We start from the raw sequence: 13,428 nt of genomic DNA, 5'->3' as shown, positions 1-13,428 counted from the left end.
CAAGAAGGCAAAGCTATAAAAAACAGAGCAAGAAAACCATAGGAAGACTAGTGGGAACAGTCCATAAAATCTAGCAGCAGGGAACAGAGAAAATCTAAAGAAGGAAAGTAATACAGAAATAATTTAAAAACTGTTTCCAGAACTGGAGCACAGTGTTTCCAAATTGAAATAGCCCACTGTGTTTATAAAAATGAGTGATAAAAGACTCATCACAAGACATAGTATTGTGAACAGAATACTGAATGCAAAATATAAAAAGTAATAAAAATATCCAGATTAAAAGTTCATGTTTTATTGAAAGGATCGATAATCAATATGGCAGTAAAGCATGAAGGTTAACAGCATGAGCTCTCAACCCAGCTCCCCTGGATTCTAATTCTGTAATTACTAGCCCTATAACCCTGAGGAAGTTACTACAACCCTGTGTCACAGCTTTCTCATCTGTAAAATGAGGATAAAAGGTAGCGCCTAGCTGACAGAGTTGTTGTGAGGATTAAGTGAGATGAAAAACATGAATACATATAGAAGTGTGACTGACATATAGTGCTGAGAAAATGTTAGGCATTATCATTGAGACTTTAATTAGTCGCTCTGGAAGGTAGAAGGCAATAGGTCAAAGCCTCCAAAATTGTGAGGGCACATGATTTCTAGTCTAGTATTCTATTTCCAGACAACTATCATTTAAGTACGAGAGTAAAATAAAAATATTTTAGATATACACAGTCTCAAAAATGTTATCTCCTATGTATACTTTATCAGGAAGCTGTGCTCTATCAAAACAAAGAAGTAAGCCAAGAGAGAAGAAGACATGGAATCAGGTAAAAGGAAATCCCATATAAAATATGGAAAGAGAATCCCCAAGACAATGGTGGAAGGAGACTTTAAAACAACAGCTAATCCTCAACCAGTCCTGATGTGGACAAGTCAGAAGAGTGCTGGGATTTAAGATGAAGTTGACATTGAATGTGTATCAGTGCACTGAAAGATTTTCACAACTGAGAAAGTATCTGTGAATAAAAGAATGACAAATATATAGGAAACTAAGAATAAACAGCAATAATAATACCTTAAAATGAAAAAAATTAACAATTAAGGAAACCAAAATCTGTTCAGAAAAGGAAGAATAATAATTGTACCCAACCTGACTCACCTCTGTCTAGTGTTTATGTGGTCATAATACTATAAACACTATAGTGATATAACTAAAATTATAATAAAGCTCTGTTGAGAAGAAAGGAGAAAGAATAAGGGGGTATGTGTTTATATTTGGGATATAGGTAGTGAAAATAAAAGCTAAAGTATAATTTTCTATGATAGGAAGTCAATACATCAGGCCTAAAAATAAAAACTCAAATTTGTTTGCTTTTTCTTTGTTTTTAGATTGGTGGAAATATGGGGGCAAATATCATAAAATTAGTTCAAAGAGCTGAAAGTAGCTGCCTCTAAGGAACAAAAATTGGAAAGAGGTAGTCGGAATTCTATTTTTCTGTAATAAGCCTTGTGCAACAATTTGACACTCTACATTATGACCGTGTGTAATTTGATATAAAATACACTGAATTCAAAAATTAATATTATTGTTAAAAATTAGAGAAGTCCTAGCCAGGACAATCAGGTAAGAGAAAGAAATAAAAGGCATCCAAATGTAAAAAAGGATGCCAACTATCTCCCTTCACTGACAATATGATTCTATATGTAGCAAACCCTAAACACTCCACAAGAAAGCTCCTAAAACTGATAAACAACTTCAGTAAAGTTTCAGGATACAAAATCAATGTCCAGAAATCAGTAGCATTTCTACATACCAATAATGTTCAAGCCGAGGGCCAAATCAAGAACATAATGCCATTTGTAATAGCCACAAATACACACACACACACACACACCCCCTAGGAATACATCTAACCAAAGAGGTGAAAGATCTCTGCAAGGAGAACTACAAAACACTGCTGAAAGAAATCACAAATGACACAAACAAATGGGAAAATCATTCCATGCTTTTGGTTTGAAAGAATCAATATCATTAAAATGACCATACTGCCCAAAGCAATTTACAGATTCCCTGCTATTCCTATCAAGCTACCAACATAATTTAACACAGAACTCAAAAAATATTCTAATATTTATATAGAACCAAAACAGAGCAGAATAGCTGAAGCAATTGTAGGCAAAAAGAATAAAGCTACATATTACGCATTCTCAAACTATACTGTAAGACAAGAGTAACCAAAACAGCGTGGTACTAGTACAAAAACAGACTCATAACCCAATGGGACAGAATATAGAACCCAGAAATACAGCTGCACACCTACAGTCATCTTATCTTTGACAAAGCTAACAAAAATAAACAATGGGGAAAGGATTTTGTGTTCAATAAATAGTACTGGGATAGCTAGCTAGCCATATGAAAAAGAATGCAACTGGACTCCTACCTTTCACCATATACAAAAATTAACTCAAAATGAATTAAAGATGTAAATGTAAGACTTCAAATTCGAAGAATCCTAGAAGAAAATCTAGCAAACACCATTTTGGACATTGGCCTTGGTAAAGAATTTATGACTTAGTTTTCAAAAGCAATTTTCAACAAAAACAAAAATAGACAAGTGGGACCTAAATAAGCTAAAGTACTTCTGCACAGCAAAAGAAACTATCAACAGAATAAATAGCCTAAAAAATGGGAGAAAATATTCACAAATTATGCATCTGACAAAAGTCCAATATCCAGAATCTATACTAAAAGAATTCAACAAGCAAAAATAAATATCTCCATTAAAAATGGGCAAGACATGAACAGACATTTCTCAACAGAAGATATATAAGTGGCCAAGAAACATGAAAAAAATGCCCCACCTCACTAATCATCAGAGTAACAAATCAAAACCACAATGAGAAATCATTCTAACAACCAGTCAGAATGGCTGTTATTAAAAAGTCAAAAAACAGTAGACGTGGATAAAAGGAAACACTTATGCACCGTTGGTGGGAATTTAGTTATTTATTTTTATTTTTATTTATTTATTTATTTTTGGTGGGAATTTAAATTAGTTCAGCCACTGTGGAAAGCAGTTTGGTGATTTCTCAAGGGACTTAAGACAGAATTACCATTGAATCTAGAAATTCCATTACTGTGTATCCATCCAAAAGAACACTCATATGTTCATCGCAACACTATTCACAATAGCAAAAACATGGAATTAACCTAGGTACTCATCAAAGGAGAATTGGATAAGGCTCTTCCTCTATAGACACTTTATTTTAAGGGGATGAGTAATACTTTGTTGAGTGAATATTTCTGCATTTATCTAGGCAGTCCTTTATTAACCACTGAAGTTGTTTCAAAGGTTTAAGTATTATCACATAGCAAACATCTTTATATCCAGTAATCTATGAAAAAAACTCTGATTATTAATTTCAGATAAATACCTAGAAGTGGACTTCTTCGGTTTTCTTTTGTAAAAAGCTGTAAATTCTTTAAGTCTCTTTGTATATAGTCCCAAATTAATTTCCAGCAAAGTTGTACCAAAATAGTCTTACACCAGTGTTAGAGAAGAATAACTCTCTCAACATACTCACCAGCATTAAATATTAATTTTCAATCAATTTTGTTATTTAATGTAAAGAACATATAATCTTATTGACTTATCAAAAGGAAAATTGCTTTCTGTTCATATGAATAGCAGCCTGCTGGTCAGCAAATTTTGTGAGCCCCTGCGGAGACAGCCTAGAAGTCAATTATCAATATTCACCATTGGAAATCTTGCCTTTGATCAATATATTTGGAAGAAATGTGCCATCACCCATGTTATGTGATACAGACTTTATTAAACTTGGTCTCATTTTTTAAAAATGCTTTATTCTGAACTGAAGGATAATAATGAGCATTGACTTTAGACGAGGTCTTTTATTTTAGACATAGTTGTGCATTTTATGACTGTCTTAAATTCACTCAATGCTTCTTTCTTGAAAGCATTCATTTGATATTTATTTAAGAAACATTTACTGAGTATATACAGTATCTTAGTATGTATCATTTAACATACATTTATTAAGTGTATATAGTATTCTATGATAAACTAAGTATTGAGGCACAGTGGGAAAGAAAACAGTTCTTGTCCTAAAAGCTTAATCCTTGTACATGATTTGCATAGCAGATTCAAATAGTTCAGATAATCTCAGCAATTGGAGAAAATTTCTGAAAATATATCTGCACATTATGAGAAATAGGAGCAAAAAATTCAACTTTCTGACTGCCAGCCAAGAGCTCAATCTACTTAAAAATAATTGTACATCAGGATATTTAAACTAATAATGTTTGTGTATCATACAATTACAATTAAATATATAGTATGTACATGTGACTCAGAAACCAACTAGTCTCTATTCTCTGTATAAAAATGGACAGAGAAAAGATTTTTCTTCATATGAAATATGTAGTATATTCATAAACTCCGTTTTATCTTTATACATTCTATAACTTAGTTTTTTTTTTATCAGAAGAGAGATTAAATTCTAGTTCAGAAAACACAACTCAGTGCTATCTGATGGTCATTTCTGTCTTTGAACTGCACTGTCAATGACACTTCAAAAGAAAACTGGATACAGGACTTGGCACATACTTTAAATGTCAACATTGAATCTCCATGATAAGAAGGAAAAATCTCAGAATTTTCGCCCAAAAGACATAGATCATCCCATTGCTTTACTTCTCAGTCTTGGTGACAGTTCTCCCATTTGTCTAGAGCTTTTTCTGTGTCAAGAACATGTCTTTCTTTATTAGGCATATCTGGATTTATAAAACTCTTCATGAAAACACTGCTTAGGCGCTAGCTCCTGGCCACGAGATGTGCAGATAATAGTGAGAGGTGACAATATGCTAGCAGCCGCTCTTTGCAATAAATCTTGCTGCTGCTCACTCTTTGGGTCCACGCTGCCTTTATGAGCTGTAACACTCACCACGAAGGTGTGCAGCTTCACTCCTGACAGCGAGACCACGAACCCACCAGAAGGAAGAAGCTCCAGATGCATTTGAACATCTGAAGGAACAAACTCCGGCCACACCATCTTTAAGAACTGTAACACTCACCGCGAGGGTCTGCAGCTTCATTCTTGAAGTCAGACCAAGAACCCACCAATTCCGGACACAACAGCACTTTCATGTTCTGCTCTCCCTTCACAGTGCGCTAAGAATTTAGTTTCTCTTCTGAAAGATGGCTTACTGATTAGAATGGAATCAGGACATGATTATAGAAAGACAGTCTAGAATGTACTTAGGCCATGTCAGGACAATCACTGGATAGTGTTACAAACGTGAAGGAATTTGATAGCTCTCCAGTCATCATGCTAGTGAGGAGCAAGTTAAGGAACCATTATCTGAATGTCTGAAGTATCAAGGGCATGCTTCTCAACATGCTTCACCAAAACAGCCAATAGAAACATCCTTCTGGTTTTCTTACCACTTTCCTAGTCTTAGAGGAGCAGGAGTACTTTTTGTGGAGTATTGAAGAAAGAATAGTTTTATATGTCAGACAGACTTGGGTATCAGTCTTGATGCTACTATGTAAGTATGCTGTCTTGGGCTTAAGCTCCCTGAACTTCCAATTCCTCACCTATATAATTGGGGAAATACTTTCAAAGAAGTGAAGCATAATTCCTCACTTCTGAAGTGTGAATTGTGCATAATGACTTCCTTACAAAGAGTACAGTATAGAAAGAATGAAAAACAAGTAACTATAGTGGAGAAAACTGACAAGCCTGACTCCAAGGTTAAGATTAACAATGTTGCATCACATTAATAGCATATATTCATGATATCATGTGATGAGAATGGCATTTTTCTGCCTTCTCCTCAAAAAATCCCATAATCCCAGTCTTATGAGAAAAGTATCAGAAGAAAACAAACTGAAGGACATTCTACAAAACATTCTAACCAATACTCCTGAGCATGGGAAAATGATATCCATCTTTCCTTGGCATGAAGATTAAAATATAAGTTTTAATTATTACATTATTATTGGATAATTACATATCATTCAAAATATACATTCCCACCCCATTAACATCAGGCTTGACCATGTGACTTGCTTTGACAAATACATTGTAAGCGGAAATGAAGCATGTCCCTTCTGAGCTCCTATCTTGTGGCTTTCATGCTCTATTTTTCCTCTAAAACCTCATTAAGAACTCTCAGACAGTCAACCCAGATCCTAGAATGCGGACAATTAACTGCTGAGTGGCAGTTGACCTGGAGTAAATATGTAGCATGAAAGAGAAATAAATGTTTTTGTAAGCTACTGAGATGTTGAGGTCATCCTTTGATAGCATAACTGAGCTTAAGCTGAGGACCTAGTTCTAATCAAGTAATGGAATCCCTACATTTTTCCCTTCTGTTTCCCTCCACTTCTCGCTCTTCCCCCATATCCCCTCCACTTTCTTCTTTTTCTCCTTCCACCAACTTTTCCTTCTCAGATTACTCTTATAATTTCTAAGTATCTCCTTCTCACTGTCTTTAGACTTTAGCATTCTAGCTTCTTTTCTTAAATTTGCTCTTAGCTGTTTACATCACTTTCATTTTTTTCTGGTGTTTTCAGCTAGAAACATCCATGAGTTATTGGGGTTGACATAACCTCCCTCTGCTATTCATCTGCCTTTCTCTTTACTCCTTCTACATTGGTTTCCTGATGAAATCAAGTTAAAATTAAGATCCAGAACCCTTTGATTGGAAAAAGAAACCACCACAAGGGAAATTAAGCATGTTTTTAAAGAGGTTAGGAGCTGATTATAAGCATGTAAGCCTCATACTTTCATTTTTCTTTTAGCATCAGCCATCTCCTGAATCACTGCCCAGTTGCCAGATGCAAGTTCGTTCTGCAAAGTAAGCCTGGCCAATTCAGCAATTCTTGTTGACTCATCCAGACTTCTTGTTCACCCAGGACTTCCTTAGGCATCCAAAATGAAATAAAACTTAGATTCCCTAATCCTGAGATATCTGTACCCGATAAATGATGCACAGGACAAACAGGCAGAAAGGATTCCTCTTAATTAGGTTCAATTTTAATTTCACATGGATGCAATTTATAGGGGAAAATACGATTAGGCTGACCCAGCATTCACAAAATCAAACTATCCAAGCAACCATCTTTACAGGAAACGAATATCCATAGCACACAACTAGAAGAATCTCTGATGGGGTGGTGCTGTCAGACAATATCAGAAGGAGCTGGTGTTGTGAAGTTAGAGACATTTCACGTCAGTTTCAAGATTAATTCAGTGGCACAGATAGCAAGAGTTGCTCACTGTTATCAGGTAAGCGCATAGGATTTTTTTCTAGTCTCTGGTAAAAAAGATTGAAGGGGTTGATTTTCCTTCTCAATTTCAATCTCAACATTTATATTGCCATCTATGGAGGTCATTTATCTCTCCCATCTGAACACATAGGATTTGTCTGCCCAGGAGGCTTCTCTGGGCATGTGGGAGCAAAATATGAAGTTAGTCTGCAAGATAGCTGATTGTTCAGGAATAACCCATGAACTTCTTCCATGAAAAATCCTGATGGCACAGCTGTGCTGTGAGTTTAAAGGAGATTGCCCTTTCAAGTTCACAGGGGTGGGATGTTATGGGGGAAATGGGAAGAATACCATAGGGTTTCAGAAAAATGCAGAAGAAGAGTGAATACTTTTTCTTTGCCAGAAAAGAACCTTGAATAGGATGCATTTTTCTAGTACAAAAAACTTAATTTCATAGTTCTGAAAGGTAGAGCATTGTTCAGTCCATTTTGCTACAGTTGGCAACTACATAAAATTTGGATAAACCTGATTCTAAGTCCTACAAATGTCTGTTGGTGGTTAGAGCTCAGTAGCTTCTTAAAAACCTGACTGGGCGATTTTCACGATGTTTAAGAATTATATAGAATTTCCACTACTGTTTCTTTCCAGGCCAAGAAAGAGAATGTTGTGGGCAGTAACGGATAAGACAGTCCATCTGGAAAACATTTATTTGCCTTACAGGGTTTTGTTAATTCAGCAAATTGGTCCTAAGTTTTTTGAACTCATTACATAAACACTTGCTGGTCATCAAATTTCTATTTTTTCTATCCCTAGCTCAATTTTTTAAAAAGATTATTTTACTATGTACTTTAATTTTTGAAGTTTCCTTGTGGGAGCAAGAGCCAATTTGCTAAGTACTTTATCCTTTTTCACATATAAATTTTACAACATTCTAAGGATTTCTGAAAATATACTTTTAAACACGACTTACACCATCTACTTGAAGACAAACAGGAAGGTCATATAGCAAATATTTTGATCATCACATGCAGTTGCTAAGAAGAATAAATTAATAGAAACAATTAAAAATGTGTCAAACATAATAAAAAGAACAATTATCCAACAAACAGATGCTTATCATCTCGATAGCTTGATATGGAGGTTAAGCCCAGAAAGTACAACATTTGAATTCAGGAGAGAAAGAAATGCACTTTTAAAATATCAAAAGATAGATAGCAATATTTTTCAAAATGCAGATGCCCTTCAACTTATGATGGGGTTATATCCTGATAAAACCGTCACAAGTTGAAAATATCATAAGCCAAAAATGCATTTAATACATCTAACCTACTGAACATTATGCTTAGCCTAGCCTACCTTGAACATGCTCAGAAAACTTACATTACCCACAGGTGGAAAAATCATCTAACACAAAGCCCATTTAATAATAAAATGTTAAATATCTCATGTGATGTGTTGAATACAGTATGAAAAATACAAAATGAAATGGTTGGATTACTTGAAATTTGGTTTCTACTGAATACATATCACTTTTACACCATCATAAAGCCAAAAAATCATATGTCAAAGCATTTTAAGTCAGGTACTGACTGTATATTGTTTTATATCCTTTTAGGACTTGACATAAGGCATTCATGGGGTCCAGGGAAAACATAATTAATTCCTAAAATAGTGTGTACTTATGGATAGGTCATTCATAGAAAACTTTACTTTGTAAGACTTCAATGTTCAAATATTAGTGTATTACATAAAAATATGAGGGATGGACAGAGCACTAATGGCCAAGGAGAGTTACTAGGGACAAAACTCTTGGCTTGGCTCTAGATTCAAAGTCTATGTCTAGATTTTTAAATGAAAGGAAAATGGAAAAATAAGTGGGGATTTGGAGGATATGGTGAATGCATATCCTCCACATGTAAAAACAATTTTGTGGGTATATAGTAGGTATATATATTTACTGGGTACATGAAATGTTTTGATACAGGCATGCAATGCATAATAATCACTTCATGAAGAGTGAGGTATCTATTCCCTCAAGCATTCATCCTTTGTGTTACAGACAATCCAGTTATACTCTTTTAGTTATTTTAAGTGTACAATTAAATTATTATTGACTATAGTCACCGTGTCATGCTATCAAATAGTAGGTTTTATTCATTCTTTAATTTTTTTTTTTTTTTGTAACCATTAATTGTCCCCACCATCCCCTAATACTCCTTCTAGCCTTCCATCTGGCCCTACCAGTCATCTTTCTCCATGAGTTCAATTATTTTGATTTTTAGAACCCACAAATCAGTGAGAACACGTGAAGTTTGTCTTTATGAGCCTGGCTTATTTCACTTAACATAATGATCACCAGTTCCGTCCAGGTGGCTGCAAATGACTGGTTCGCATTCTTTTTTATGGCTGAATACCACTGCATTGTGTATAGGTACCACATTTTCTTTATTTACTCATCTGTTGATGGACACTTAGGTTGCCCCCACATTTTGGCTATAATGAACAGTGCACAACAAACATGCAAGTGCAGATATCGCTTTGATACACTGATTTCCTTTCTATTGGGTGTATACCCAGCAGAGGGATTGCTGGATCATATAGTAGCTCTATTTTCAGTTTTTTGAGGAACCTCCAAACTGTTCTCTGTAGTGATTGTAGTAATACTGATTTATTATACATTCCCACCAAAAGTTTACAAGGGTTCCCTTTTCTCCGTGTCCTCACCAGCATTTATTATTGTCTGTCTTTTGTATACAATCCATTTTAATAGAGTGAGATGATATCCCCCTATATTTTTTATTTGTGTTTCTCTGATGATCAATGATGTTGACAACCTTTTCATATGCCTCGTTGCCATTTGTATGTCTTCTTTTGAGAAATGCATATTCAAATCTTTTGCCTTTTTAAATTTCATTATTAGATGTATTTCTGTAGAGTCATTTGAGCTCCTCATGTATTCTGGTTATTAATACTTTGTCAGATTGGCAGTTTGCAAATATTTTCACCCATTCTCTAGATTGGCTCTTCACTTTGTTGATTGTTTCCTTTGCTATGCAGAAGCTTTTAAACTTAATATTATCCCTTGTGTCCATTTTTGCTTTGGTTGCCTGTGCTTGGGGGCTATTCCTCAAGAAATTTTTGCCCAGACCAATGTCCTGGAGATTTTCCTCAATGTTTTATTGGAACACTTTCATAGGTTGAGGTCTTAGATTTAAGTCTTTAATCCATTTTGATTTGATTTTTATACAGGGTGAGAGACAGGGGTCTAGTTTCTTTCTTCTGCATATCGATATCCAGTTTTCCAAGCGCCATTTATTGAAGATGCTGTCTTTTCTCCATTGTATATTCTTGGCACCTTTGTTGATCATGAATTCAAAATAGGTGTATGGATTTGTTTCTGGGTTCATTATTCTGTTCCATTGGTCTATGTGGCTGTTTTTATGCCAGTCTACTATGCTGTTTTGGTTACTGTAGCTCTGGAGTGTAATTTGAAGTCAGGTAATGTGATTCCTCCAGTTTTGTTCTTTTTGCTTTGGATAGCTTTGGCTATTTTGGGTCTTTGATGATTCTACATAAATTTTAGCATTGTTTTTTCTATTTCTGTGAAGAATGCAATTGGTTCCTTGTTAGGGATAGCATGGAATCTATAGATTGCTTGGCATAGTATGGACATTTTAACAATATCAATTCTTCCAATTAATGAATATGTAATATTTTTCCATTTTCTGTCTTCTTCAATTTCTTTCATCAATGTTTTATAGTTCTCTTTATAGAGATTTTTCACTTCTTTGGTTAATTTCTAGTTCTTTAATTTTATGTGTGGCTATTGTAAATGGGATTACTTTCCTGATTTGTTTTTCACATTGTTTACTGTTGGCATATAGAAATGATACTGATTTTTGTAACTTAATTTTGTATCTTACAACTTTAACGAGTTTGTTTATCAGTTCTATTAGTTTTTATGTAGAGTCTTTAGGGTTTACAAATATAAGATCATATCTGCACATAAGGGTAATTTGACTTCTTCATTTCCAATTTGGATGCCCGCCCTTCTCTTCCTCCCTCCCTCCCTTCCTTTGTTTTCTTTTCTTTTCTTTCTTTCTTTCTTTTTTTTTTTTTGGCACAGTCTCACTCTGTTGCTCAAACTGAAGTGCAGTAATGCGATCTTTGCTCACTGCAACCTCTGCCTCCTGGGTTCAAGTAATTCTCATGCCTCAGCCTCCAGAGTCACTGGAATTACAGGCATGCACCGCCCTGTCTGGCTAATTTTTGTATTTTTAGTAGAGATGAGGTTTCACCATATTATCCAGGATGGTCTTGCACTCCTGACCTCAAGTGACCCGCCTACCTTGGCCTCCCAGAGTGCTGAGATTACAGGCATGAGCCATCACACCTGGCCAGGATGCCCTTTCTTTCTTTCTCATTTCTTATTGCTCTAACTAGGAATTCCAGTACTATGCTGAATAACAGTGGTAAAACTAGGCATCATGTTCCACATCTTAGTAAAAAGACTTTCAGTTTTTGTTCATTCAGTAAGATACTAGCTGTGGGTCTGTGGTATGTGGTTTTTATTATGTTGAGTTATGTTTCTTTTATCCCCAGTTTTTTGAGGATTTTTATTATGAGGAACTGTTGAGTTTTATCAAATACTTTTTCAGTATCACTCAAAATGACCATATGGTTTTTATCATTCATTCTGTTGATACCCTGTGTCACATTGATTGATTTGTATATGTTGAACCATCCTTGCATCCCAGTGATAAATTCCACTTGGTCATGATGAATGATTTTTTCTAATGTGTTCTTGAATTTGGTTTGCTAGTATTTTGTTGAAGATTTTTGCATCAATATTCGTCAAAGATATTGACCTCCACTTTTTTGTGTGTCTGGTTTTGGTATCAGGTTAATACTGGCCTCATAAAATAAGTGTGGAAGTATTCCCTCTTCCTCTACCTTTTTGGAATAGTTTAATTAGGATTTGTATTAGTTCTTTAAGTGTTTGGTAGAATTCGGCAGTGAAGCCAGTGGGTCCTGGGCTTTACTTTACTGGAAGACTTATAATCATGGCTTCAATCTTGTTACTTGTTATTGGTCTTTTCAGGTTTTGGATTTCTTCCTGGTTCAATGTAATACATTGTATGTGTCTAGGAATTTGCCCATTTCTTCGAGATTTTCCAATTTATTGGCATATCATTGCTCTCAGGAGCCACTAATAATCCTTTAAATTTTTGCAATATCAGTTGTAATGCCTCCTTTTCTATTTCTGAGTTTACTTATTTATATCTTTTCTCTTTTTTTCCTTAGTCTAGTTAAAAGTTTGTCATTTTTGTTTAACTTTTCAAAAAGCAGCTTTTCATTTCATTTATTTTATTTTTTTATTTCAATTTAATTTATGTCTGCTCTGATCTTTATTATTTCTTTTATTCTGCTAATTTTGGGCTTGCTTTGCTCTTGCTTTTTGAGTTAAGCTTTGTCATTAGATTATTTAAAGTTTTTCCTCTTTTTTGATGTAGGCACTTACAGCTATAAACTTCCCTTTTAGTCCTGCTTTTGCTATATACCATAGGTTTAAGTATGTTGTACTTCCATTATCATTTTGTTTCAAAAAATTTTCTAATTTTCTTCTTAATTTCTTTATTGACCCACTGGTCATTCAAGGGCATATTATCTAATTTCCATGTGATATAGTTAGGCTTTCTGTCCTCACCCAAATCTCATCTCAAATTGTAATCCCCAGATGTTGAGGGAGAGACCTGCTGGAAGGTGATTAGATCACAGGAGACAGTTTCCCTCTGCTGTCCTTGTGATAGTGAGTACTTATGAGCTCTGATGGTTTTATAAGTGTCTGACAGTTCCTCCTTCACACACTCACTCTCTCACCTGACTCCATGTATGATGTGCCTCTTCCGCTTCTGCCATGATTGTAAGTTTCCTAAGGCCTCCCACCTATGCAGAACTATGAGTCACTTAATCCTCTTTTCTTTATAAATTTCCCTGTCTTAGACGTGTCTTTATAGCAGTATGAAAATGGACTAATACCCCATGTATTTGTATAGTTTCCAAAATTCCTCTTATTAATTTCTAGTTTTATTCCATTGTGGTCAGAGAAGATGCTTAATATTATTTCAATGTTTTTGAATTT

Source organism: Trachypithecus francoisi, unplaced genomic scaffold (assembly GCF_009764315.1).
Source record: "Trachypithecus francoisi isolate TF-2019V2 unplaced genomic scaffold, Tfra_2.0 Lachesis_group0, whole genome shotgun sequence".
Classification (NCBI taxonomy): domain Eukaryota; kingdom Metazoa; phylum Chordata; class Mammalia; order Primates; family Cercopithecidae; genus Trachypithecus; species Trachypithecus francoisi.
Note: the sequence above shows the minus strand (reverse complement) of the source record.